Genomic DNA, 27216 nt, shown 5'->3' with positions numbered 1-27216 from the left:
ATTTTTATAAAACTAACCATATTGATGATACCCTGTAGTATTTTGGGCTTCTATGTTTTTGTTTCTGAAGTGTTTCTCTGAGTGGGGTAAGGGATGCATGTTAGGGATATATTTATAGCTGGCGACCTACACTAGACTTCTTTTTAAAATCCCAGATAAAACATTTTCATTTGATGTTGATAATGACAGTGGCAAATTTTGACCTTAAAATATTTTGTTAAGTTATTGACAATAAATGTTTTCTCTCCTCTCTAATATTTTAGCATCCTATGAAAAAAATAACTGTTGTAAGTTTAAAATAGTGTTAAGACTGGCTTTGAAAATCTATTGTATTTTTCAGTCACTATATAGCAAAACTCCCATACTTAGTACATTGTTTTAAATACATTTAGTTCTTTTGTTAAATATTTTCAAGTTTCAGAAATATATTTTTTTTCCAACACTAGATGATGACCAAGATATGCAACTATTTAGATGTAATAGGGTTTAATGTATTATTTAGTTTTGGTTGCAATGAATTTAATAAAAATGGAATCAGCACAGAGCTAATCTTCTGTAAACTTATGTATATATTGTCAGTAGATAAAATCGAATGGAAAAAATTTCATTTTCATAGTTTTATACAATTGAGTAAATGTACTAAAATTTATTAACATTATTTTTGACAGCTGTTTTTTTCTTTATTTCCACAATGCTGTTAAGAAACTTGCCTATATCCTACCATATTTCAGTGATTTTTTTCTGTCAAAGTTGTAATTGCTGCATGTCCACATTTACTAGCTTATTCTTGCCATTTACCACTAACCAGCAGCACCATGAGTCTGCATTACACTATGTCACCCAGACACTTGGTATTTTCGGACTTCAACCTGGAGGGTTTGACATAGGATCTCACTGAGGGACGATATGACAAACTTTTTATATTCTAACAAAAGGTAAAAAGCAATATTTACTGCTGGACAAATTGCTGGCTATTGTCAAAATAATATGTTTAAAAATAGAATTTTCCAAATTAGTAAACAGATTATAGTACTTTGCATGTTCCTTACTTCAATGTGAGATATTTCAGTGATGTTCTTACAGTCAGTGACTGGCACTTACAGGTCGTTTACATGTTCTCAGGTTACCTTAGACAACTTTTTCTCCTCTGTTGATTGAATGTGGTCGGGTTTCTCACTCTCCTTGTTTCAGTGCACGTGCCTGTAGTGGTGCTAGTTTCTGCTTAGTGATGGTTTCCAGTTGGCAGTGAGCTGGGAAATGAGACAGCCAAAAACTTTATTAGAAGGAGGAGGCCTAATAATGCAGAGCTGAATATCTCCATCCAGATTGGCTTTTTGTTCATGGGCTTGTTGTGTTAGTTATTTTATGCTGGTTTTATCAGACAAGTTCTATGATGACTATTTTAGTTACCCAGAGATATTTTTCCCATCTTTGAATTTCAGTTTAAGATATTTTCTATAGATTTCAGGTTGTTAGTGACTCAACTCTGGAGAAGCACTTAATGCATTTAAAGAAATGTTTTAATGTCTGATAAAGTCTCCTTTTTCTTAAGAAGCCAAAAATTTTACTATCACATTCTTGCTAAGGTATAAATGATTTTTCTTTTTGTATTTGTAATATGCCTATTTTTATTATTTCAGAAAGCAAGGCCAAGTACTTAAATGAAACAAAATTATTTGGATTATCCCATTAATGAAAGAGAAATTATTTGAGTGAATCATTGTATTAGAATAGCAGAGAATTGGCTAGGGCTCTAAACAGACTTTCATCCTCATGCCACTGAGTCTTGCAACCCTAGCAACGTTCTATAGCTTGTACTGGCAAGTCAGTATCTACTTAGCAATTGCTCTCACAGCCAGGTGTATTAGTACCTGATTACCCCCTGCCTAAATTCATCATTAAACATGCATATGTAAACATTTTTTAAAATCCTCAAATAATTCTGCTCAGGAAATAGATTATGCATAAAAATTAATTAATTTACTAATCAATCAACTCCTCAGCTCCCAAATGTCTAACGGTGGTTATCTGTCAAGTTGCCTACTTCATTTGTAAATTTTCTATAACGATTTTTGAGGTCTACACAGATGTAACCAATTTTAATTTCCAGGCCTATCTCTCACTGTAAATATTAGAAGCAACAAATTTTAATTTCACCATAAGAAACATAACTAAAAAGAAGTGCTGCTTTGTAAAACAATATATTGTATCATATCCTCATTTGGATCATAATAAACCTCAGTCACGTCAATCAAAATATAAATGCAAAAATGTGAACACAATCTTCATAGAGGATTATGAAACATGGGAACTAAATCTTTCCTTATTCAGATGTTTTCCTTAAGCGTGATGAACACTAAAAGTGAGTAATATATAATTTTTACCTAATAATAAAATAAATGAAATAGAGAAATTTCAATGCATATTAATACCATAATTCATTTAAAAAACATCATACAAGCTATGAGAGGCTTTTTTATCTGGAGGAGTCTGAGATTTATAGAAAAGAGTTATTTTACCCAAGTATTTTTTTCTTTGTTCTGAAGAGTTTATTTTCCAATTTTAAATACCATACTTCAAGAAAAGTTACAGTTTTGGGGAGCAAAGTGATTTTTTTAACTTTGATTTAAAATGTAAAACCTCTGTTTCAGCCCCAGACAATTGTTTTTTCTCATATGTTTCTTGGGCATATTATTGTAATTTGAAGAGATTCTGAAAATAGAGGCAGTAAAATTGTTTCTGCTTGCATGCTGTGAAATTCTTCCCACAAGATTTTAAATTGAACTTGCTCAACAGGCAGAGAGAACCGCCTTCTTTCTTTCAGGACAAAGCGGACTTGTTCAGTAGGAGGAAAAGGTCTCACGGCATTGCCAGAAAGGGACATGTGGAGTGCACCTTTGACTGCTGCTTCTCTCAACTCTATGCCCATTATCAACAGAGGCCAAAGGACGAAACATGTGCATATGACAAGCTCATGCTAACCTAACTGTGGGAAAAAAGATCTTAAAAACGTAAGAGCGTTTGACTTGTACGTCTTGTGGTCTGAAAGTCCAAAATAACCCATGCTTAGCAGATCAATATAGTCTTCAGTCTGCTACAGGTAAAACTGGAAATAAATTCCATTCTCCTTGAAACAAGGTTTAAGACTTGTTTAAACTCTGAGTCTAGGGTGGGAGGTAACAAAAGGGTAGGGAAATACTTCCTTCTATTCAAATTTTCCATAATAATAATGCATTCTTTTTAGCCCTATAATAAAAACAAGATATTTTAACAAGAAATACACATTTTTAAATTATCATCAGACTTTAAAATCTTAATAAGCCTTACATATTGGGTAAGGCCTCTGGTAAAGTACTGTTTCAATTTGTGGAGTTTCCTATGTCAGGATAACTGTAAGGAGAAGATCAATTAGCTCAAATTGAGAATGTTTCCAGCTGTTATGGACTGAAGGTTTGAGGCTCCCTAAAATTCCCATGTTGAGGTCTAATGGTATTTGTAGGCGACCTTACAAGATAGCAGAGAGCAGGCTCAATGTGTTCTGCCGCGTGAGCACGTGAGAACGCGGCAGTCTGCAGTGAGGAGGAGGGCCCTCCTGCACCTGACTGTGCTGACAACACCATCTCTGTGTTCCAGCCGCCAGGACTTTTCCAAGTACTTCCAAGACCCCAGTAGTATTTTGTCACAATAGTCAAAGCTAAGACACCATTTGACTCCCTCCAGGAACTACTTGCTTGCACTCTGCAGTGTGGAAGGTGGCATGAACCCCTGAGGGAGAAAGGTATGTGAAAGAATCTAGACAAAATGGTAAGACCGAACCATCTGGACCATCTGAACATGAGGGGCCTCTAGAAAAGAGTGGGAAGTGGCATCCCAATGGGATGGCTTGAACTACCTCAGATTGTAAAATTAATCCTCAGAAAAGTGTTCTGAGTAGACAGAACCATCCTAAACATGGAAGACATTCTTAGATACCAAATCGAAACGGGTTGATTGAGTCAGGTTGATGGAGAAAGGCACATAGACTCGGCCAGCACAAGTGATGTGGGACCCCTGTGCAGTTCACCCCCATTGCCCCCCTCCCCCATGCTCGCAAACCAAAATAGGACAGTGCCTGCCTCCCTGATAGCTCTTCACACACTGCAGCTTTCCTCTCGCCTCGATGATGAGAGCCTTTCCCTCTTGTTAATTAGCTGCTGTATCATGTGGATAAAATGAGAGTTCCTGTGGCCAGGATTCTCACCTGGCCCTGGTTGACTAGCTCACTGCACACCTGTGGGCAATACATGGCTGTTGACTCTATAAAAAAGAGCTCCGCCCAGTGCTCTGTGAGGCACACGGCGGCAGGGCTTCAAGGCTGCAGGAGAGCAAGCAGAGGCTGGAGTGGTGGCAGCACCAAGGACAGAGGCCCAGAGGACGGCTGTGTGGGACAACTGTGTAGGATGGCTGTGCAGGCAGAGAGGCCCAGAGGATGGCAGTGCAGGACGGCTGTGTGGACAGAGGGGCCCAGAGGCAGAGACTGGCTTGCTGCATACAGACTCGCTCTGAGTGAATGGGCTTCTAGTGACTGACCTGTCACCATGGAAATAAGGTTGAGTATAACCCTTTCACCCCAAGAACGTTTTACTGTCATTTTCTTTGGTCACACTGAATCCATAGCGAACTTGCCTGGGGACTGAAACCCATTGGCAAGAAAATCGTTAAGGAATCTGGCTTCCCAGAGGGCTCTTTGGAGTGGCCAGGTAACATAACACGAAAATGTTAATGCCCTTTGGGTTTAGTTTTAACCAATTATGGAATGGAGATAGATGAAGCCAGGTAAGCTGTCTTCTTTTCCTCTAGCAGTGTAACCAAGTCCTATTTCCCAGTAGTCAGCTCTGCAATGCACCACTTCCTCTCTTTTCCTGCCTTGCTGTCTTTTTATTCTCACTCGTGTCTCTGAAATAATTGAAGGCCCCACATTCAATAAGATTAGAATGTATGCCTTACCTCATGTTCTCCTTTTAGGAAACCTGAATCATTGAGAAAGGGAATTGTAGGGGAAAAAATAAAATAGCTTTTTTCTTTTTTGCAACTATTTCTCTCAACTATGCACAGATGAAAGAGATGAAATTGGAAAAGATAACAAATAAGCAAGTAGGTAAGCAGGCAAAGAGAACAACATAAAGGCACTCTCAGTCATAAAGCCTAACAGTTGAGGCAGAAATAAAAATACTGATTTTTGGTGGCATAAATTGGCCAACTTGAGAGAGAATTCACTAAGTCTCTTCATGGCCCAGGTTTCTGGGACTTTTGTGAATTATGTATGTTTTGAGAGTAACTGTCAAGTATATAAAATCTGATGATTACTTTTTTCTTTTTTTGAGAGGGCATCTCTCATATTTATTGATCAAATGGTTGTTAACAACAATAAAATTCAGTATAGGGGGGTCAATGCTCAATGTACAATCATTAATCCATCTCAACCCTAATTCTCATCAGTCTCCAATCTTCTGAAGCATAACGAACAAGTTCTTACATGGTGAACGAATTCTTACATAGTGAATAAATTCTTACATGGTGAACAGTACAAGGGCAGTAATCACAGAAACTTTCGGTTTTGATCACGCATTATGACCTATAAACAATCAGGTCAAATATGAATATTCGTTTGATTTTTGTACTTGATTTATATGTTGATCCCACATTTCTCCCTTTATTATTACTATTATTTTTATTTTTAATAAAATGCTGAAGTGGTAGGTAGATGCGAGATAAAGGTAGAAAACATAGTTTAGTGCTGTAAAGAGGGCAAATGTAGATGATCAGATGATCAGATGTGTGCCTATGGACTAAGTATTAATCCAGGCTAGACAAGGGCAGCAAAACATCCATGGATGCAGAAGATTTCTCTCAAAGCAGGGGGGGTGAGGTTCTGAGCCTCACCTCTGTTGATCCCCAAATTCTCACCTGATGGCCCCCCTGCGACTGTGCCTGTCTTAGGTTGTTCCTCCCTTGAGGAATCTTACCCGTCTCTGGCTAACCAGTCATCTTCCGGGGCCATACAGGGAAATGTAAAGTTGGTAAGTGAGAGAGAAGCAATATTGTTTGAAAAGGTTACCTTTTTACTTCTTTGCAGATTCATGCCCTGTGGCTTCTATGCCCAGCACTTGTCTCGAGGTATCTTTACCACCTGGAGGAATTATGATACTCGGTAAATTCGATACGAGGCACGAATTCTATTTAAGGGTTGTAATTAGGAAGGAAGAAGAAAAGCTATAGAGGTAGCATATGGAAGAAAACATGGGAGGATTGATTATTTCTTTGACATACCTTCTTGTAGAGTACCTTAAGTATGTATAGGTTTTAAACTACTAACTAATTTGCACACACATATTAACATAATAGGAATAGGGTGACATAAACAAAGCAAATCTATAATTACCATCCATCTCCAGTGAAGCCAAGAAAACCATTTAGGCACCCTAGGCATTTGTGAAAATTTGTCTGTGATATGATGAATATTGTCCAGCTGTGCTTGAACAGTCGGAGAGAAATCAGACAAATTAAAGCAGCCCATTTCTGGGATCTGTTCACATCCCATATGTTCTTTTAACCGTAGATAATCTATAGTTATAAGATTTTGGAGTGCTACAACTTGCACCCCTCCCAACTCCTGGTTGAGTTCCAACAGTACAGATACGGTCAAATTCGTTGTCTCACTGTATGCACATGCCAGCCTAGACATCTCCCTCCTCATTCCTATGGCAAGTCCAGGAGATGGTGGGCTGGATGCAGCCACAATCGCAGCATCGTCCAGATCCCTGTGGAGGCTTTTTGATGATCATCCCCTGGCACAAGTCCTCCAGAGAGTGCTGATGCTGGAAGCTCCTCCTCATATCATATCTTAGTTCATTTTCTGGGTATCCAAGCTAGGCCTTCATCTTCTGCATAGAAACAAAAAGACCCTTTGCCCACACTTTGACATGCTCTCTATACCACTGTGCAGAACTCATTGGAGGTCAGCACACAGTAACTGATGTTTTTTTTTTTTAAGAGAAAGGAATATTATCAGAAAAGAGTACCTCCATAGCCAATCATCTGACACCCTTTAAGTGATCAACATTAAGGATATTTAAAGCATGCGTTGATCTTTGATTTACCAATAGTTTTATCCTATCAAGGAGTAATCCCCCTTTTCTTTCTTTCTTTCTTTCTTTTTTTTTTTTAATTTTTAATCTACACTTACATGAAGAATACTATGTTTACTATGCTCTCCCCTATATCAGGCCCCCCCTAAGAACCACATTACGGTTACTGTCCATCAGCTTAGCAAAATGTTGTAGAGTCACTACTTGTCCTCTCTGTGTTGTGCAGCACACCCTCCCCTTTCTCCCTCCCCCCCATGCATGCTAATCTTAATACCCTCCTTTTTCACACACACCCCTTATCCCGCCCTGCCCACCCACCCTCCCCAGTTCCTTTCCCTTTGGTACCTGTTAGTCCATTTTTGGATTCTGTAATTCCGCTGCTGTTTTGTTCCTTCAGTTTTTCCTTTGTTCCTATACTCCTCAGATGAGTGAAATCATTTGGTATTTCTCTTTCTCCGCTTGGCTTATTTCACTGAGCATAATACTCTCCAGCTCCATCCATGTTGCTGCAAATGGTTGGATTTTTCCACTTCTTATGGCTGAGTAGTATTCCATTGTGTAAATGTACCACATCTTCTTTATCCATTAATCTACCGATGGACATTTAGGTTGCTTCCAATTCTTGGCTATTGTAAATAGTGCTGCGATAAACATAGGGGTGCATCTGTCTTTCTCAAACGTGATTGCTGCGTTCTTAGGGTAAATTCCTAGGAGTGGAATTCCTGGGTCAAATGGTAGGTCTGTTTTGAGCATTTGGTTGAACTAATTTACATTCCCACCAGCAGTGTAGGAGGGTTCCCCTTTCTCCACAGCCTCGCCAACATTTGTTGTTGTTTGCTTTTGGATGGCAGCTATCCTTACTGGTGTGAGGTGATACCTCATTGTAGTTTAAATTTGCATTTCTCTGATAATTAGTGATGTGGAACATCTTTTCATGTGTCTCTTGGCCATCTGTATTTCTTTTTTAGAGAACTGTTCAGTTCCTCTGCCCATTTTTTAATTGGGTTATTTGTTTTTGTTTGTTGAGGCGTGTGAGCTCTTTATATATTCTGGACGTCAAGCCTTTATAGGATCTGTCATTTTCAAATATATTCTCCCATACTGTAGGGTTCCTTTTTGTTCTATTGATGGTGTCTTTCACTGTACAGAAGCTTTTCAGCTTAATGTAGTCCCACTTGCTCATTTTTGCTGTTGTTTTCCTTGCCCAGGGAGATATGTTCAAGAAGAGGTCACTCATGTTTATGTCTAAGAGGTTTTTGCCTATGTTTTTTTCCAAGAGTTTAATGGTTTCATGACTTACATTCAGGTCTTTGATCTATTTTGAGTTTACCTTTGTATATGGGGTTAGACAATGGTCCAGTTTCATTCTCCTACATGTAGCTGTCCAGTTTTGCCAGCACCATCTGTTGAAGAGACTGTCATTTTGCCATTGTATGTCCATGGCTCCTTTATCAAATATTAATTGAACATATATGTTTGGGTTAATTTCTGGAGTCTCTAATCTGTTCCACTGGTCTGTGGCTCTGTTCTTGTGCCAGTACCATAGTGTCTTGATTACTATGGCTTTGTAGTAGAGCTTGAAGTTGGGGAGTGAGATCCCCCCTACTTTATTCTTCTTTTTCAGGATTGCTTTGGCTATTCGGGGTCTTTGGTGTTTCCATATGAATTTTTGAATTATTTGTTCCAATTCATTGAAGAATGTTGCTGGTAATTTGAGAGGGATTGCATCAAATCTGTATATTGCTTTGGGCAGGATGGCCATTTTGACGATATTAATTCGTCCTAGCCATGAGCATGGGATGAGTTTCCATTTATTAGTGTCCCCTTTAATTTCTCTTAAGAGTGACTTGTAGTTTTCAGAGTATCAGTCTTTCACTTCTTTGGTTAGGTTTATTCCTAGGTATTTTATTCTTTTTGATGCAATGGTGAATGGAATTGTTTTCCTGATTTTTCTTTCTATTGATTTGTTGTTAGTGTATAGGAAAGCTACAGATTTCTGTGTGTTAATTTTGTATCCTGCAACTTTGCTGTATTCTGATATCAGTTCTAGTAGTTTTGGAGTGGAGTCTTTAGGGTTTTTTATGTACAGTATCATATCATCTGCAAATAGTGACAGTTTAACTTCTTCTTTACCAATCTGGATTCCTTGTATTTCTTTGTTTTGTCTGATTGCCGTGGCTAGGACCTCCAGTACTATGTTAAATAACAGTGGGGAGAGTGGGCATCCCTGTCTGGTTCCCGATCTCAAAGGAAATGCTTTCAGCTTCTCGCTGTTCAGTATAATGCTGGCTGTGGGTTTATCATATATGGCCTTTATTATGTTGAGGTACTTGCCCTCTATTCCCATTTTGCTGAGAGTTTTTATCATGAATGGATGTTGAATTTTGTCAAATGCTTTTTCAGCATCTATGGAGATGATCATGTGGTTTTTGTCTTTCTTTTTGTTGATGTGGTGGATGATATTGATGGATTTTCGAATGTTGTACCATCCTTGCATCCCTGGGATGAATCCCACTTGGTCATGGTGTATGGTCCTTTTGATATACTGTTGAATTCTGTTTGCTAATATTTTGTTGAGTATTTTTGCATCTATGTTCATCAGGGATATTGGTCTGTAGTTTTCTTTTTTGGTGGGGTCTTTGCCTGGTTTTGGTATTAGGGTGATTATGGCTTCATAGAATGAGTTTGGGAGTGTTCCCTCTTCTTCTATTTTTTGGAAAACTTTAAGGAGAATGGGTATTATGTCTTCTCTGTGTGTCTGATAAAATTCCGAGGTAAATCCGTCCGGCCCCGGGGTTTTGTTCTTGGGTAGTTTTTTGATTACCATTTCAATTTCTTTGCTCGTAATTGGTTTGTTTAACTTTTGTGTTTCTTCCTTGGTCAGTCTTGGGAGGTTGTATTTTTCTAGGAAGTTTTCCATTTCTTCTAGGTTTTCCAGCTTGTTGGCATATAGGTTTTCATAGTAGTCTTTAATAATTCTTTGTGTTTCTGTGGAGTCTGTCGTGATTTTTCCATTTTCATTTATGATTATGTTGATTTGTGTTGATTCTCTTTTTCTCTTAATAAGTTGGGCTAGAGGCTTATCTATTTTGTTTATTTTCTCAAAGACCAGCCCTTGGTTTCGTTGTTTTTTGGTATTGTTTTATTCTTCTCAATTTTGTTTATTTCTTCTCTGATCTTTATTATGTCCCTCCTTCTGCTGACTTTAGGCCTCATTTGTTCTTCTTTTTCCAGTTTTGATAATTGTGATGTTAGACTATTCATTTGGGATTGTTCTTCCTTCTTCAAGTGTGCCTGGATTGCTATATACTTTCCTCTTAAGACTGCTTTCGCTGCGTCCCACAGAAGTTGGGGCTTAGTGTTGTTGTTGTCATTTGTTTCTATATATTCCTTGGTCTCTGTTTTGATTTGTTCATTGATCCATTGATTATTTAGTAGCATGTTGTTAAGCCTCCATGTGTTTGTGAGCTTTTTTTTTTCTTTGTAGAATTTATTTCTAGTTTTATACCTTTGTGGTCTGAAAAATTGGTTGGTAGAATTTCAATATTTTCGAGTTTACTGAGGCTCTTTTTCTGAGCTAGTATGTGGTCTATTCTGGAGAATGTTCCATGTTCACTTGAGAAGAATGTATATCATGTTGCTTTTGGATGTAGAGTTCTATAGATGTCTATTAGGTCCATCTGTTCTAGTGTGTTGTTCAGTGCCTGTGTGTCCTTACTTATTTTCTGCCCAGTTGATCTATCCTTTGGGGTGAGTGGTGTGTTGAAGTCTCCTAAAATGAATGCATTGCAGTCTATTTCCCTCTTTAGTTCTGTTAGTATTTGCTTCTCATATGCTGGTGCTCCTGTATTGGGTGCATGTATATTTATAATGGTTATATCCTCTTGTTGGACTGAGCCCTTTATCATTATGTAATGTCCTTCTTTATCTCTTGTTACTTTCTTTGTTTTGATGTCTATTTTGTGTGATATTAGTACTGCAACCCCTGCTTTCTTCTCACTGTTGTTTGCCTGAAATATGTTTTTCCATCCCTTGACTTTTAGTCTATGCTTGTCTTTGGGTGTAAGGTGAGTTTCTTGTAAGCAGCATATAGATGGGTCTTGCTTTTTTATCCATTCTATTACTCTGTGTCTTTTGATTGGTGCATTAAGTCCATTTACATTTAGGGTGACTATTGAGAGATATGAACTTATTGCCATTGCAGGCTTTAGATTCGTGGTTACCAAAGGTTCAAGGTTAGCTTCTTTGATATCTTACTGCCTAACTTAGCTTGCTATTGAGCTGTTATATACACTGTCTGGAGATTCTTTTCTTCTCTCCCTTCTTATTCCTCCTCCATTCTTCATCTGTTGTGTGTTTTGTTCTGTGCTCTTTTTAGGAGTGCTCCCATCTAGAGAAGTCCCTGTAAGATGCCCTGTAGAGGTGGTTTGTGGGAAGCAAATTCCCTCAGCCTTTGCTTGTCTGGGAATTGTCTAATCCCGCCATCTTATTTAAATGATAGTCGTGGTTGATACAGTATCCTTGGTTCAAGGCCCTTCTGTTTCACTGCATTAAATATATCATGCCATTCTCTTCTGCCCTGTAGGGTTTCTGTCGAGAAGTCTGATGTTAGCCTGATGGGTTTTCCTTTATAGGTGACCTTTTTCTCTCTAGCTGCCTTTAAAACTCTTTCCTTGTCCTTGATCCTTGCCATATTAATTACTATGTGTCTTGATGTTGTCCTCCTTGGATCCTTTCTGTTGGGGGTTCTGTGTAATTCCATGGTCTGTTCGATTATTTCCTCCCCCAGTTTGGGAAAGTTTTCAGCAATTGTTTCTTCAAAGAGACTTTCTATCCCTTTTCCTCTTTCTTCTTCTTCTGGTATCCCTATAATACGAATATTATTCCTTTTGGCTTGGTCACATAGTTCTCTTCGTGTTGTTTCATTCCTGAAGATCCTTTTATCTCTCTCCATGTCAGCTTCTATACGTTCCTGTTCTCTGGCTTCTCTTCCTTCAATGGCCTCTTGCGTCTTATCCATTCTGCTTATAAATCCTTCCAGGGATTGTTTCACTTCTGTGATCTCCTTCCTGACATCTGTGATCTCCCTCCGGACTTCATCCCATTGCTCTTGCATTTTTCTCTGCGTCTCTGTCAGCATGTTCTTGATTTTTATTTTGAATTCTTTTTCAGGAGGACTAGTTAGATCTGTCTCCTTCTCAGGTGTTGTCTCTGTGATCTTTGTCTGCCTGTAGTTTTGCCTTTTCATGGTGATAGAGATAGTTTGCAGAGCTGGTACAAGTGACCACTGGAAGAGCTTCCCTTCTTGTTGGTTTGTGGCCTTCCTCTCCTGGGAGAATAGTGACCTCTAGTGGCTTGTGCTGTGCAGCTGTGCGCAGACAGGGCTTCTGCTTCCTGCCCGGTTGCTATGGGGTTTATCTCCGCTGTTGCTGTGGGCCTAGCTGGGGCTGCTCCTCCAAAATGGTGGAGCCTCGTTGGAGGGGGAGCGGCCGGAGGCTATTTATCTCCGTAAGGGGCCTCTGTGCTCCCTGTTGCCCAGGGGGTTAGAGTGCCCAGAGATTCCCAGATTTCCTGCCTCTGGTGTAAGTGTCCTGTCCTGCCCCTTTAGGACTTCCAAAAAGCACTCTCCAAACCAAAACAACAACAGCAACAATGAGAGAGGGAACAGAAAAAAAAAAATAAAAGGAAAAAACACGCGATTTTTTTTTTAGTCCTCAGGCGCTGGTCCCAGGCACCCGCTCACTGGTCCTGCTACCCTGTCTCCGTAGCACCAGTGTCCCTGTCCCTTCAAGGAAAAGCACCCGCCCACCGGTCCCGCTGGGAAAAACGCGCGATATTCTTTGTCCTCAGGTGCCGGTCCCAGGCACCCGCTCACCAGCCTCCCTAGCACCGGGGTCCCTGTCCCTTTAAGGCTTCCAAAAAGCACTCGCCAAAACAAAAAAAAAACCGCTCCGGTTTCTTTCCACCCGCCAGGAGCCGGGGGGAGGGGCGCTCTGGTCCCGCCTGGCCGGGGCTTGTATCTTACCCTCTTCGCAAAGCACTGGGTTCTTGCAGGTGTGGATGTGGTCTGGATGTTGTCCTGTGTCCTGTGGTCTTTATTTTAGGAAGATTTTTCTTTGTTATATTTTCATAGCTCTATGTGTTTTTGGGAGGAGATTTCCACTGCTCTACTCATGCTGCCATTCTGGCTATGCCCCTGATGATTACTTTTAATTTTATTACATAAACATGAGGAACGTAATGAGGCTATAAACTTTAAAAGAATCAGTTGAATTATGTCAAATAACATTGTACAAAGATAGAATAATGTTGGTGGACAGTATATATGTGTGGTAATTTAAAGCAGACACTATATATGCATGATATATTATAACTAGGATGCCTTCAAGCTACTTGTGACCTATACCCAAGTAGGTATATATGATAAGGGTTTCAGCTCTCATTTCTTTTTCATTGCTTTTGATACAAAGTCTCTGTTAGGAGACTTGGAAGCAGGCTCCTATAAATTTTCTATGGGAAAATAAAATATATGATAATTTTTGCCTGGAAATGCCAAAGTTGAAAACAATGAATACTTTCTTAAAAGGTTGGGTGAAGTCACACTAAGAATCAGCTGAGTCCCATCAGGTAAGTAAAACCTTTCAGGCAAAGGCTTAAAAAGGAAGAACTCTAAGAAAACACAAACTGCCTTATGTAAATAGCCACACATCATCTGTTACTCTCAGAATGCAGCTGTGAGAGAAGTATAAATAACTAATAGGTGCTGCATGGGAATCACTAATAGCCTAATCTACTTTATCAAAATAGATCCTGGAGGAGACTTGGAATAAAATGCAACAATATGTGAAATTTTCAAAAAGAAGTGACCATACCTTTTTTTTTAAAACCTAGTTGAATCTACATGGACTATGTAATCCAAGTGATGATCCACAAATCTTAACTTTGGTATTCTTATAAATATTGAGAATGATTTTCTTACATACAGTGTTCTCAACGGATTTAAGAGCACTGAGGGAATAAATGCTGTTATCTCCCCTTCCTAGAAGAAGGTGGTCAGGTCCTCTGAAAATTTATCACCAAGACTGTAAATGAAGCAAAAGTTTTATGCCATCTAATAACTAATCAAAATATAGCAAAATAGGTAGGTATATAGCAATGACCTCAAATGAATTATACTTTTTTTCCAACTCACCCCATCATTCTCCTGTCTTATTTGTCTCCTTGGTACTCAAAATTGGGTCCCTCCTTATTTATTAGATTCTGCATTTTAACAAGATTCTCCAAGTGATTCCTATCCAGGTGATTCATAAGTTTGAGAAGCAAAGTTTTATCAAAGGTTTTCCTCCTCTATTTGTTCTTGGATCTCTTTTCATGTAGTACTTTTTTCTCTCATTTCACTGTACTTTGAAATGTTTCCTCAACTGCCAAATTTGCTCACATCCTTCCTTCTGTCAAGAATGGTCTCTTACCCGATGTGTTAGCATTAGAACTACATATAAAAGATTATCATCTTGATGACCCCTTTGCATTGCAGTCATTGATAACACTTTTTCCACAACTCTTACCAGATTTTGAAGGATTTAAATGAAATCCCCAAAGGTTAACATATTCTTAGTAAATGTTGCACAAATTTTAGCTGAGACTGTCTAGAAAATTACAGAAGAGGCCTGCTGAGCTCCCCTTGTGCCTGAATATACACAGTCTGCCTTTTCCTAGTTGGAACACCATCTGCTGACATTTTTAAAGAAAACCTGTAGACTCTCATGGCCCATGTAAAGTTAGCACTTCCCACCCATGACATCAAATACCTAACTGCCTAACAGAAACCCCAAGGGGATGTTACAAGGTTTTCCTTCTGAAAAATCAAGAAAACTAATCTTATCATATCCTATGCTGATGCACATCATAGTCATTGCCAAAAATCCAAACTTTGAGAAAGGCCATCACCATCTAGAGGAAAAACATACCATAGCTCTGTCCATGTACTCTTCAATACCATTTCCCAACCACCAACCTCTTTATAATTCATGTTTTGATATCAGTACAACCTAATCATCTTCCACCTCTTCTCTGAAAGTCCCTTTCACACTATTAGCTCTAATCAAGACTTTGCTGTAACCCAAAGACCTTGCTTCTCACTGTACTCTCAAATAAAGGATTCATCTCCATTCCTGACAGACCTCAGAAACTTGGTTAGATGTCTCATTGGTACTTCTAGTTTATATTTCTTGTACATTTGCTCAAAAATATTCTTCCATTGAAGCTCTTTCTTTCAGACTATGTCACTATTTGTCTCCCCACGACTGCACCAAAATTTCTTGAAATGTCAGTAACTAAATTGCATTTTTTCTTCCAGCTTTATGTATCTACAGCATTTGTCCAGTATCTCTGCCTTCACTTCCTTGACTTCCTTATTTCATATAGGAGGTTATTCCACCTCACCTCAGTCCTCTCGCTTGAAGAAATAGTTTACCTTGTCATCAAAATGACTGTACCATCTCCAAAGTCTCTGATCATTACTTCCTATCTATCTCTCCAGTTAACCTTTACGAGGAGCAATATTTTGATCTATAAGGGCCACATAAGAAAGCAGGCCTTTCATTCATACTATCCAATAATCAGGTGGAGACCAGAGAGAGAACTGCAATTCCCACTGCCATCCAAGTAGTAATGAGAACTCCCATTTGGGTTTCAATGAAAGCAAAATGGAGAAAACACATTATCTGACAGCAATGAAGCAATATTACCTTTCCCTAACCAAGTATTAGAGATAACTAAAGAGGATTAAATAGGATCCAGAGTCTCTTAAAAATTATTCCTCATTGTATCAAGAACCATGAAGACGTCCAAAGAATGGAAAAAGACAAAAGGAGATGCCAACACTGAGGTGACAGATGTTAGAATTCTCTGACAAAGATTTTAAAGCAGCCATTATAGAAATGCCTCTACCAGCACTTATCACATACTTGAATCAAACGTCAAAATAGATTGATTCAGCAAAAACAAAGTCTTCAGCAAAGAGGTAAAGAAGAACAAAATAGAAATTTTAGAACTGAGATGAACTTATTCTGCTGAAGAATAACCAAGAAAAGTGTTGAAGATATGCCCTGTTTCCTTACTACTTTAAATAAAATGCAAGAGAAATTAAGGGGAAAAAATTGTTAAACCCAAAGAAATCAAACATGATGATTTTGGAAGTCCTCAATTTGATGCTAGAATTAAGATACTATCAAGAGAGTATCTTCTAGAGAAAAATCTGAGATTGTGGCTTTATAAACTTGTGCTAATACCTCAGAAAGATATAAAGTTCATAGTATTCAGTCACATGAGTCTCTTCAGAGGTCGACTTATTGATCCACTCTGTTATGTCAGCAAAAACCAAAAGCAGAGGTTATCTGAGTAAGATCTGTGGAGAAACTTCAGGATTAATAGAGTTAATCCTGTGACACACATGAGAGAGCTATAAGATACTTCAGAAAGTGGTTAGAGTAGAAACCCTACCAGTCTGGCCTGAAAGAGTAGGGAAAAAATGAAAGGTAGTTGTTGGATCTGTGATATTCTACAGGTAAAATAACAGGCTGACAGAATGTATTTTTAGTTGAGCAGTTTTAATTTTTCATGTAAAAGAATGACTGACTTAGAAGGCAGAGTTGTGAGCCCAATTATACAATGATTCCCAGGCCCTGACAATAAAAGGAATTTGTCCATATAAATTTCAGGATTGCTTGGAATGAGTTATTCTGCTCTTCCTTCCTTTTTTTGCCTTTTAAATGGGAGTCTAGAATCACTACTCTAGGCTTCTCTCATCACTGTGTTTTCAAACAGATAATTTGATTCTTGAGGTTCAAAGGTTCACAGACGGAGGAACATCGTGCTTCAGGATGGATTATATTCTGAGCCTAGCCCCTCCCTGATTTATATTAGTTAGAGAGTGAGATTATGGGCTTTTAGAGCTTCTGTGATTGGGACGACATTTTGGATTTGATTTGGGGGACTGTTTGGATGGGGTAAATCTTTGGGGGCTATATGTGGTAAGCAGAATAATGCTATCCACCCCCAACCACAAGAAAAATATGTCCACTTCCAGAACTTGTGAATTTGTTAAGTGGAAAAAATAAATTAAGGTTTCAGATAGAATTTAAGTTGCTAATTATCTGACTTTAAGGAAATTATTCTGGCTTATTTATGTGGGGCCTAAAGTAAATACACGGCTCCTTTAAATGTATAAGAGGGAGGCAGAAGGTTTATACACATAGGAGGGACTTGACCAGCCATTATTGGCTTGAAATGGAGGCGAGCTGCAAGTTGAGGAATCTTCTTGAAGCTCAAAAAGGCATGAAAAAATTTTCTTGAGCCCCTAGTAAGGAATACAGACCTAACAATACCATGACTTTCAACTAGTGAGATCAGTTCTGGAGTTCTGACCACTGGAATTGTAAAATAATAAATTTGTTTTAACTCACTACATTTGTGGTAATTTGCTACAGTAGTCATAGGAAAACAAAGATACCAACACTAATATAATCAACAATTTGTTAGAATTACCTAACAAAAATTTTAAAGCAACCATCCTATAAAATGCTCAACAAGCCATTACGAGCATGCTTGAGAAAAATGAAAAAATTAAAAGACTCAACAAAGAAATAGAAAGTTTCAGAGAAGAAATAGAAGTAGAAGCAAATGGAAATTTTAGAACTACAATATTGAATAGAGATCAGTGGATAGACTCAAGAGCAGCGTAGACACATTGGAAAAAAATATGGAAACTGAAAGAGATTAAAACCCAAAATTACTCAGTTTAAATACAGAGAGAATTAGACTGAAAAAGAGCACATTAACTTTCAGAATTACAATAAAAGCTCTAACATTCATGTCATTGGAGTCCCTGAAGAAGAGGCAAGGACTGAAAAAGTACTTGAAGAAACAATGGCTGAAAACTTCCCAAATATGGCACAAGGCATAAACCTACAGATTAAAGGAGCTAACCAAACCCCAAATGAGATATATCAATGCAAAGATACATAAAAATTCATCTTCAAAAACTAAAGACAGAGTATTTTAAAAAGCCAGAAAGAAATAAAATGGCACCATATTTTTCAAACAATGCCAGAATATATCTGTCAAACCAGAATCCTAGACCCAGTAAGAATAGTCTCCAGGACTGAATGGAAAATTAAGATATTCTGAAATTAAAGAACCCTAAAATAGGTCACCAGCAGCCTACCCTAAAAAAAATGGCCAAAGGAAGTTTTCTGAACAAAAAGAAAATGATAAAAGAAGGAAATTTGGACCACAGCAAAGGAAGAAATAACATGGCAAATAAAAATATGAGTAAATGCAACATAGTCCCCTTTACTTTATAAATTTACTCTCTAAATTATAGATGAAGCAAAATTGTAACACACTCTGCAGTGGTTCTAAATGTATGGGGAAGAAAGATTTAGAAAATTTATTAAAAATGGGAGAATTTCACTTGATGTAATAAAAAAGTAATATAAAAAACTGATATTTATAGAAAAATTTTTTAAAAAGTTTTCAAAATTTGTTGGCCGTAACAAAAGCAATGCTTACAGGGAGTTGATAGAATTAAATGCACACATTAAAAGAGAAGAAAGGTTTCATTTAGTAATACAAGCTTCTACCATATGAAACTAAAGCATACATAAGAAAAAAACTAAAGCAGAAAGCAATCAAACATTAAAAAATATCAACTAAACTAAAAGACGGATCTTGGGCTAGAGGGTTGGTAACAGGGGAAGAGAATATAAACATCTAGCCAGACTAAGAAAAAAATGATAAAATAAAACTTGACATAAAAGAGTTGCTATCATAACTGATGCCATGGCAATTAAAAGGACAATAAAGGAATACTACAAACAACTCAATACCAATAAATTGAATAAATTATAGGAAATTCCCAAAAGACAAACTACTTAAACTCATCCACAGAAAATAAACTGAATACCCCTGTATCTATTGAAGAAATTAAATCAATAATTAATAAACCTCCCAAAAAAGAAAGTACCAGGAACAGAGAAGTTCATTGGTGAACTCTACCAAGCACTTAAAAAAATAAACAGAACCAATTTTCCACCAACTATTTCAGAACTTAGAAGTAGAGGAAATACTTCAAAGCCCCCTCAATGATTCAAAAGTCACTATAATAATAATAACAAAATAAGGTAAAGACATTACAAGAAAGGAAAATTATAGACTAAAATCCTTCACGAACATAGATGTGAAAATTCTCAACAAAACATTAGCAAATTAAATCCAACAATGTGTAAAAGGAATTACAAACCACGAGCACGTTAGCATTTGAAAATCAATGTTATTTACCGCATCAACAGACTCCAAAAAATTCACATATACCAATAGATGCATAAAACCACTTATTTGACAAAGTCTAACATCATTCATTTAAAAACACTCACAAAACTAGGAATAGTGGTCACCGTTACAACTTGGTTAAAAACATCACAAACAAACCTACAGCTAAAATGATACTTAGTAATGAGAACCTGTATACTTTCCCTCTAAGATCCATAACAAGGCAAGAATATCCCCTCACCAATCCAACTCAACATTGTACTGGAAGTGTGAGCTAGTGCATTAAGGTAAAGAAATGAAGTTATACAGTTTGGAAAGAAAGAAACCTATATTTGCAGACGGCATGATTGTGTAGGTAGAAAACCCCAAAGAATTGACAAAAAACGTTAATGAAACTAGTAAGCAAGTATAGCAAGGTCACAGGATACAAGATTAATATGCAAAAATAAACTGCTTTCCTATATATCAGCAATGGAGAATTAGAATTTGATATTTAAAAACCAATATTTGTAATAGTACCAATAGAATGAAATATTAGTATACATCTAACAAAGTACATACAGTATCTATTTGGAGAAGACTATAAAACAGATTAAAGAAATCACAGATATAAACAAATGAATAACTCATATTTATGTATTGGAATAGTTAAGATGTCAGTTTTTCTCACTATGATATAAAGATTCTTCAGTGCAATCCCAATCAAAACTCCAGCAAACCATTTTGAGCTGTCAACAAACTATCAAAATATTTTTTATGGAATGGCAAAATACCTAGAATAGAAAGCATAATTTTGAAGAAAAGAAGTTGGAAGACTAATACAATTTTTAAAGGCTTACTATAAAACTATGGTAATTAAGCCATCATAGTATTGGTGACAGAAGAGATGCATAGATCAATGGGAGAGAATAGACATCCCAGTAATAGACCCAGGAGTGTATAATCAACTAATTTTGACAAAGGAGCAAAAGCAGTTAAATGAAAAAAGTCTTGCAAAAAATTACAGTGGCATCAACAAGATAGTATAATAGGTTGTTCCAGACTTTGCTTCCCCTCACAAAAAGAAACAGTTATTCAGGGACAAGACACTACTGAGAGAATTCTAGAATGCAGATGTGAGGCTGAAGCACCCCTCTGCACCAGAGACCAAGACAGATAACATTAAAAGGATGAGAGAAGTGGTTACATGTTGACCATACTGCCAACCCCCCAGGCCAGTGCAGCACCATGTGGAGCAGCCTCCCTTGGTCCTCTAGTTCCTCCACTGGAAAAAGGGATCTGGGCAGACATCCAGACTATGCCCCAGAATTGTGGGTTATTTTGCAGGAGCCCCTAGTCTGATCTCACACCAAAAAGACTTCAGGGGATATATGTGGGGCTCAACCATGGAGAATCTGATTATGACAGAAGGAGATAAAGGTTTGCAACAACTAGAACATGAAATCTTGGCAGACTAAGTTCATATCTGCACTGTCCAGTAGTAATCCCAAAGTGAGGTGTTGCTCATCCACACAACCAAGGTGAAGGTGCACTATGACAAGGACAGTTGGAAGAGTGCAGATCTCAGATCCTCAAATGAGTTTTGCCAGCTCTAAAGCCTGGTTTGCCACACTCAGGCAAGGAGCTTAATCATAGCCATACCAACAAGCTTTGGAAAGTGTGTTCCACTCCATCTGACCAGAAAGACCAGTAACAATTCTTGGAAGCTGTGTAGACCAGCATCACTCAAGCCAAGTGGCAGGTGGACAGAACCATTAGTTTGCAGAATAAAGCCAGGAGCCCTGTTCAGTCAGGGAACTTGGGATGTGGGTCAGCTTAGGTTAAGACAACAAACAAAGAGCTTCAATCAACTTTAGAGTAGTTTATCCCACTGCACCCAGGCAGGGAATCTAATTCAAAGCCTCATTTATGGATGAATACAGCCTGTCTCACCAGGGAACCTAATCAGAAAAACAGGAAACTGCATAGCCCATTCAACAACCCTGAATACAATGGCACTTGAACAGAGAGCACTGTCCAGGGCTTTCCCCATCTACAAGTAATACCAATGGCCCCACCTGGCCAGTAAATTCAGTACACACTCTGGCTTGACCCAAGTCCTTAAGCAATGAGGCTGTGCAGGCCCTGGGTCCATCATGTACTGTCAAGGCAGGGAAGCTAATTCATAGTCCCTTATACTACTGAATACAGTCCCTAGTCCCACTTATCTAGTAAGCCTAACCAGAGAATCCAGGCAACCATGTATCACATCCTATAACCTCCCTTGAGTAAGGAACCAAGCCAGCAGTCATATACAACTGTTCTCAGTCAGTGGCATGCCTCCCCACCCAACCCCCAGAACTTGAACAGCTGCTTTGTCCAAATATAGACCATAATAGAAAAACCCTCATTAGCAGCAGACACACCCGAAACCTAAAACTGACTGGTGTCTGTCCAGGCAAACTTTTAATGTCTGGAAGAGGAGCTTGATCACTCAAATTCACAGATGCCAACATAAGGACATAAGAAATAAAGGATCACAAAAAAATCAAGTAACTATGAACTACTAAAGGATACTAATAAAGCTCCATCAGCTGACTCTAAAGAAATGGGGATTGAAGAACTGTCAGAGAATTCAGAATAATCCTCTTCAGGATGTTTAGTGAACCATTAGAAAACACAGAGAGACGACTAAACGAAATTAGTGAAACACTGCATGAATAAAATGAGAAGTTCAAGGAAATAGCAACCATTTAAAAAAAATCAACAATAACAAAAAAACACAGAAGTCCTAGAGTTGAAAAATGCAATCTGAACTGATGAGTTTGGTAGAGTTTCAAAAGTAGATTCAACCATGCAGAAGAATCAACAACTTGGAGGCTAGACCATTGGAAATTATCTAGTCAGAGGAGCAGAAATAATAAAGAATGAGAAATAGTTAAGAAAACCTACAGGAGTTATAGAACACAATGAAAAGAAAGAGCAGGCACATTGTGGGAATTCTAGAAGAAGAGAAAGAAAAGGTAAGATAGTATATTTGAAGCAATAATAGCAGAAAACTTTCCAAACCTGGAGGAAGAAGCATATATCCAGATCCTAAGGCCCAAAAGACTTCAAACAGGTTGAACACGGATGCATTATAATTGTCAAAAGTCAAAGACAAGGAATTTAGAAAACTGCAAGATACAAGAGAAGTTACATACAAGAGAATCCCCATTAGACTAATGGTGGAGCTCTCTACAGAAACATTTCAAGCCAGGAGATAATAGGATAACATATTCAAAGTATTGACAGAAAAAAAACTGCCAGCCAAGAATACTGTACTCAGCAAAGCTGTCCTTCAGAAATGAAGGAGGGAAAAAGAATTCACCTCCTGCCAAACCCCCTAAAATCTGAGGGAGTTCATTATCACCAGACCTGCCTTAAAATAATACCAACACTGTTCTTTGAGTGGAAATAAAGAACACTAATAAACAACACAAAAACATTAAAAGGTAATGTAAATCTTACTTGTAATGGTAAATATAGTCATAGTCTGCAATATGGTAATAGTGGTGCCTAATTCACTTAAAACTCTAAAGTTAAAAAAATAAATGTAGTAAAAAAAGTATAACTACAATAACCTATTGATTACACAATATAAAACACATGTCAATTGAAACAGCAATAACCTAAAATGTGAGGAGTGGAGAAGTAAAAGTGTAAAGTTTATTAATTCTATTGTAGTTAAGTTGTTATCATCTTAAAATTGGGTATTATAAGTTTAAACACTATAATGTAAGCCTCATAGTAATCATATGAGAAAATAGTATAGTAATTATATAAAAGAACATGATTAAAAAATCCGAAGTGTGTTGGTACTGAAAGACAACGAAGTACAAAAGAAAACAATATAAGAAACTAGAAACAATGGATCTACAAAACAACCAGAAAATAATTTTTAAAAATGGCAATAGTAAGTCCGTAACTATCAATGATTACTTTAAATGTAAAAGGATTAAATTTTCCACTTAAAAGACACAGAATGGCTAAATAGAGTTAAAAAAAAAAAGAAACAAGATCCAGCAATATGTTGCCTAAAAGAGAATCATAGCCTTAAAGACATATATAGACTGAGAGTGAAGGGATGGAAAAATATATTGCAAATAAATGGTAACCCCTCCCCTCAAAAAAAAATCTGAGATAGCTTACAGACAAATATGCTCATTGCAGACAAATAGACTTTAAAATAAAAATCATAAAAACTGATAAAGTCACTATATAATTATAAAGGGGTCCATGCATGAAGAAGATAAAACAATTATAAATATGTATGCACCCAACATAAGAGCATCTAAATGCATAAAGCATAACCTAACAAAGCTAAAATGAGAAATAAACAGTATTACAATTATAGTTTGCACTTTAATAATCCTCTCTCAACAATGGACAGATTACCCAGATGGAGACTAAATAAGGAAATAGCACATTTGTACAACACTATAGACCAAATGGACTTAACAGGGGCATCCAGTAACAGCAGAGTACACATTCTTAAGAGCACATGGAACATTTTCCAGGACTGATTTCTAGTAAGGAGATCAAACTAGCAATCAAAAATCCCAATAAAGAAAATTCTAAGGACCAGATGGCCTTACTGGTGAATTTTAGCAAACATTTAAAGAATTAACACCAATCTTTCTCAAATTATACCAAACAAATTGGACAGGAGGGAACAGTCCCAAACCGACTTTACAAGGCCCGATTATCCCATTACCAAAAGCACTAAAGAAAAGTACAAGCCAATATCTCATATGAACATAGATGCAAAAGTTCTCAATAACATACTAGCAAAGAAAATTCGGCAGCACATTAAAAGAATCATATACCATATGCAAATTATATAATATATGCAAACCAATCAATGATTCCTCACATTAACAGAATGGAAGAAAAGAATCATATGCTCATTTCAATAGATGCAAAAAAAGCATTTGACAAAATTCAGCATCCATTCATAATAAAAATTCTTAACAAATTAGGAATAGAATACATCTCAACATAACTAAGGCCATATATGACAAGACCATAACTAACATCATTCTCAATGGTGAAAAACTGAAAAATTTTCCTCTAAGAACAAGGTAAGAGTGTCTGGTCTCACCATCCCTATTCAACATAGAACTACAAGTCCTAACTACAGCAATCAGGCAAGAAAAATAAATTGGAGGTATCAGAATTGGAAATGAAGAAGTAAATTTGTCTCTGTTTGTGGGCTTCATGATTTTATATCAGAAAATACTGAAGACCGAACCAAAAAGCTGTTAGATTATCAATGAATTCAGTAAAGTTGCAGTATAGAAATTAACATACAAAAATAAGTAGCATTTCTATACAGTAACAATGAATTTCTTGCAAAAGAAATATAGAAATTAATCTCATTTACAATAGCATTAAAAACAAAAAATGCCTAGAGATCAATTTAACTAAGAAGGTGAAGGATCTCTACTCCGAAAACTACAAGACACAATGAAAGAAATCAAGAAGACAAAAATGAATGGAAAGGTATCCTATGTTCATGGATTGGAAAAGTTATTATAATGTTGATACTAACAGGTTATCTATAGGTTCTATATACTCCTTATCAAGATTCCAATGGCATTTTTTACAGAAATAGAAAGAGCACTCTTAAAATTTATATGGAACCACAAAAGACCTCAAATATCTGAAGCAATCTTGAGAAAGAAACACAAAGCAAGAGGCATCACACTGATTTCAAGATATGTTATGGCACAAAAACAGACAAACAGATCAATGGAAGAGAATCAAGAGCCCAGAAATAAACCCAAGCATATGTGGTCAACTAATATTTGATAAAGGAGCAAAAAGAACTAAATGTAGAAAACATTATCTCTTCAGTAAATGATGCTGAGATGTTCACATGTAAAAGAATGAAATGGGACCTCTATCGTATACCAATCACAAAAATTAACTAAAAATGGATTGAAGACTTAAATGCAAGACCTAAAACTATGAAACAGCTGGAAGGAAACATGAGAATGAGCTTCTCAAAATAGGTCTCAGTAGTGCTATTTTTGATGATACCCAAAGCACAAGCAGCATTTCAAAAATAAACAAGTAGGACTACATCAAACTAAGAAGCATCTATACAGCAGAAGAAACCATGAACAAAGTGAAAAGATAGCCTAGGGAATGGGAAAAAATATTTACATATCATATATCTATCTGATAAGAAGTTAATATCCAAAATATACTTTTAAAAATTCTATAACTCAATAGAAGAACAAAAGCAAAAACAAAAGTTAAAAAATCATCAAAAACCTTAATCAACATTTCTCCAAAGATATATGAAAGGCCTATAGGTGCATGAAAAGGTGAAGAACATTACTAACCATTACACCAATTAAAACCAGAATGAGATACCACCTCATGCATGTTAGAAAGGCCATCATCAAAAAAAGAGAAGAGATAACAAATGCTGGAGTGGATATGAGAAAAAAGGAACCCTTGTGGGATTTTGAATTGGTATAGCCATTGTGGAAAACAGTATGGAGAATCCTCAAAAAATTAAAAATAAAACTATCATATAACCTAGCAGTTCTATTTCTGGTAATATAGCCAAAGAAATAAAACACTAATTCAAAAAGATACCTATACCTCCATGTTCACAGTAGCATTATTTATAAATCAGGTCATGGAAAAAACCTGAGTGGATAAAGAAGTTGTGGTATATACATATATATGTGTGTGTGTGTGTGTGTGTGTGTATACACATATACATATACAATGGAATATTATTCAGCCATTCCGAAGAAGTCCTACCATTTGTGACAACATGGTTGGATTTTGAAGGCATTATGCTAAGTGTAATCAGTCAGAGAAAGACAAATACTGTACAATATCATCTAATTTACATGTGGAATCTAAAAAAAATAAAATAAAACTCACAGAAAATGAGATCAAATCTGTGACTACCAGAGGCAGTCAGGGCAATGGGGGTGCAGAGGGGAGGGCATTTGGAAGAAGGTGATCAAATAGTACACACTGCAGTTGTAAGATAAGTATTAGGAGTGCAGTGTACAAGATGATAACTATGGCCTGATGTATGAAATACAGGAAAATTGTTGAGAGAGTAAATCCTATGAGTTTTGAACACAAGGAGAAATCCCCCCCCCCTTTTTTTTTACTTGTTACTGTATCTATATGAGAAGATGGATGTTAGGTAAATTTTTTTGTGGTAATCATTTCACAATATGCATGAATCAAATCATTATGCTCTATGTCTTAAACTTACACAGTGATAGATACCAATATTTTCTCAATAAAACTGTCAAAAAACCTAGATGTTAATATGCAAAGTATAAACTTGGATATAAACCTTATGCCTTACCTTATGATACCTATGAAAATGGATCAATATTATATAAATTATACACAGATATAAAATTAAAAAGTATACAATTTTTAGAAGAAAAGAGAAATCTATTTGACCTTGGTGAGGAGTTTTTAGCTATAACACTAAAAATGTGCTCCATGAATGAAAATATTGATGAGCTGTACTTTATTAAAATTTTCAAATGTGCCCTGGGGAAATCATTGATAAGAGAATTTAAAGATAAGCCACAGACTGGGAAAATATTGTACATAATACATATCTGATAATGGATTTTTTCTAAAATATACAAAGGCCACTTAGAGTTCAATAATAAGAAAACCAACCAAATTTTAAATATAAGCAAAAGATCACAACAGACATATCACCAAAGATATAAAGATGGTA

General features: G+C 36.9%; 1 long non-coding RNA gene across 1 annotated transcript in view; it reads right to left on the bottom strand.

Annotated features, from left to right (window-relative positions):
* Positions 1-1145: 1145 nt before the first annotated feature.
* Positions 1146-27216, bottom strand: part of LOC118972644 (uncharacterized) — a 237453-nt gene continuing 211382 nt past the window's right edge. The window contains exon 3 of the long non-coding RNA XR_005061701.2: positions 1146-1250. This is a non-coding gene — a long non-coding RNA (uncharacterized lncRNA). The remainder of the gene's footprint in view (positions 1251-27216) is intronic.

The sequence above is a fragment of the Manis javanica genome, chromosome 6 (genome assembly GCF_040802235.1).
Source record: "Manis javanica isolate MJ-LG chromosome 6, MJ_LKY, whole genome shotgun sequence".
NCBI lineage: Eukaryota > Metazoa > Chordata > Mammalia > Pholidota > Manidae > Manis > Manis javanica.
Note: the sequence above shows the minus strand (reverse complement) of the source record. Positions and strands in the feature narration are given on the sequence as shown.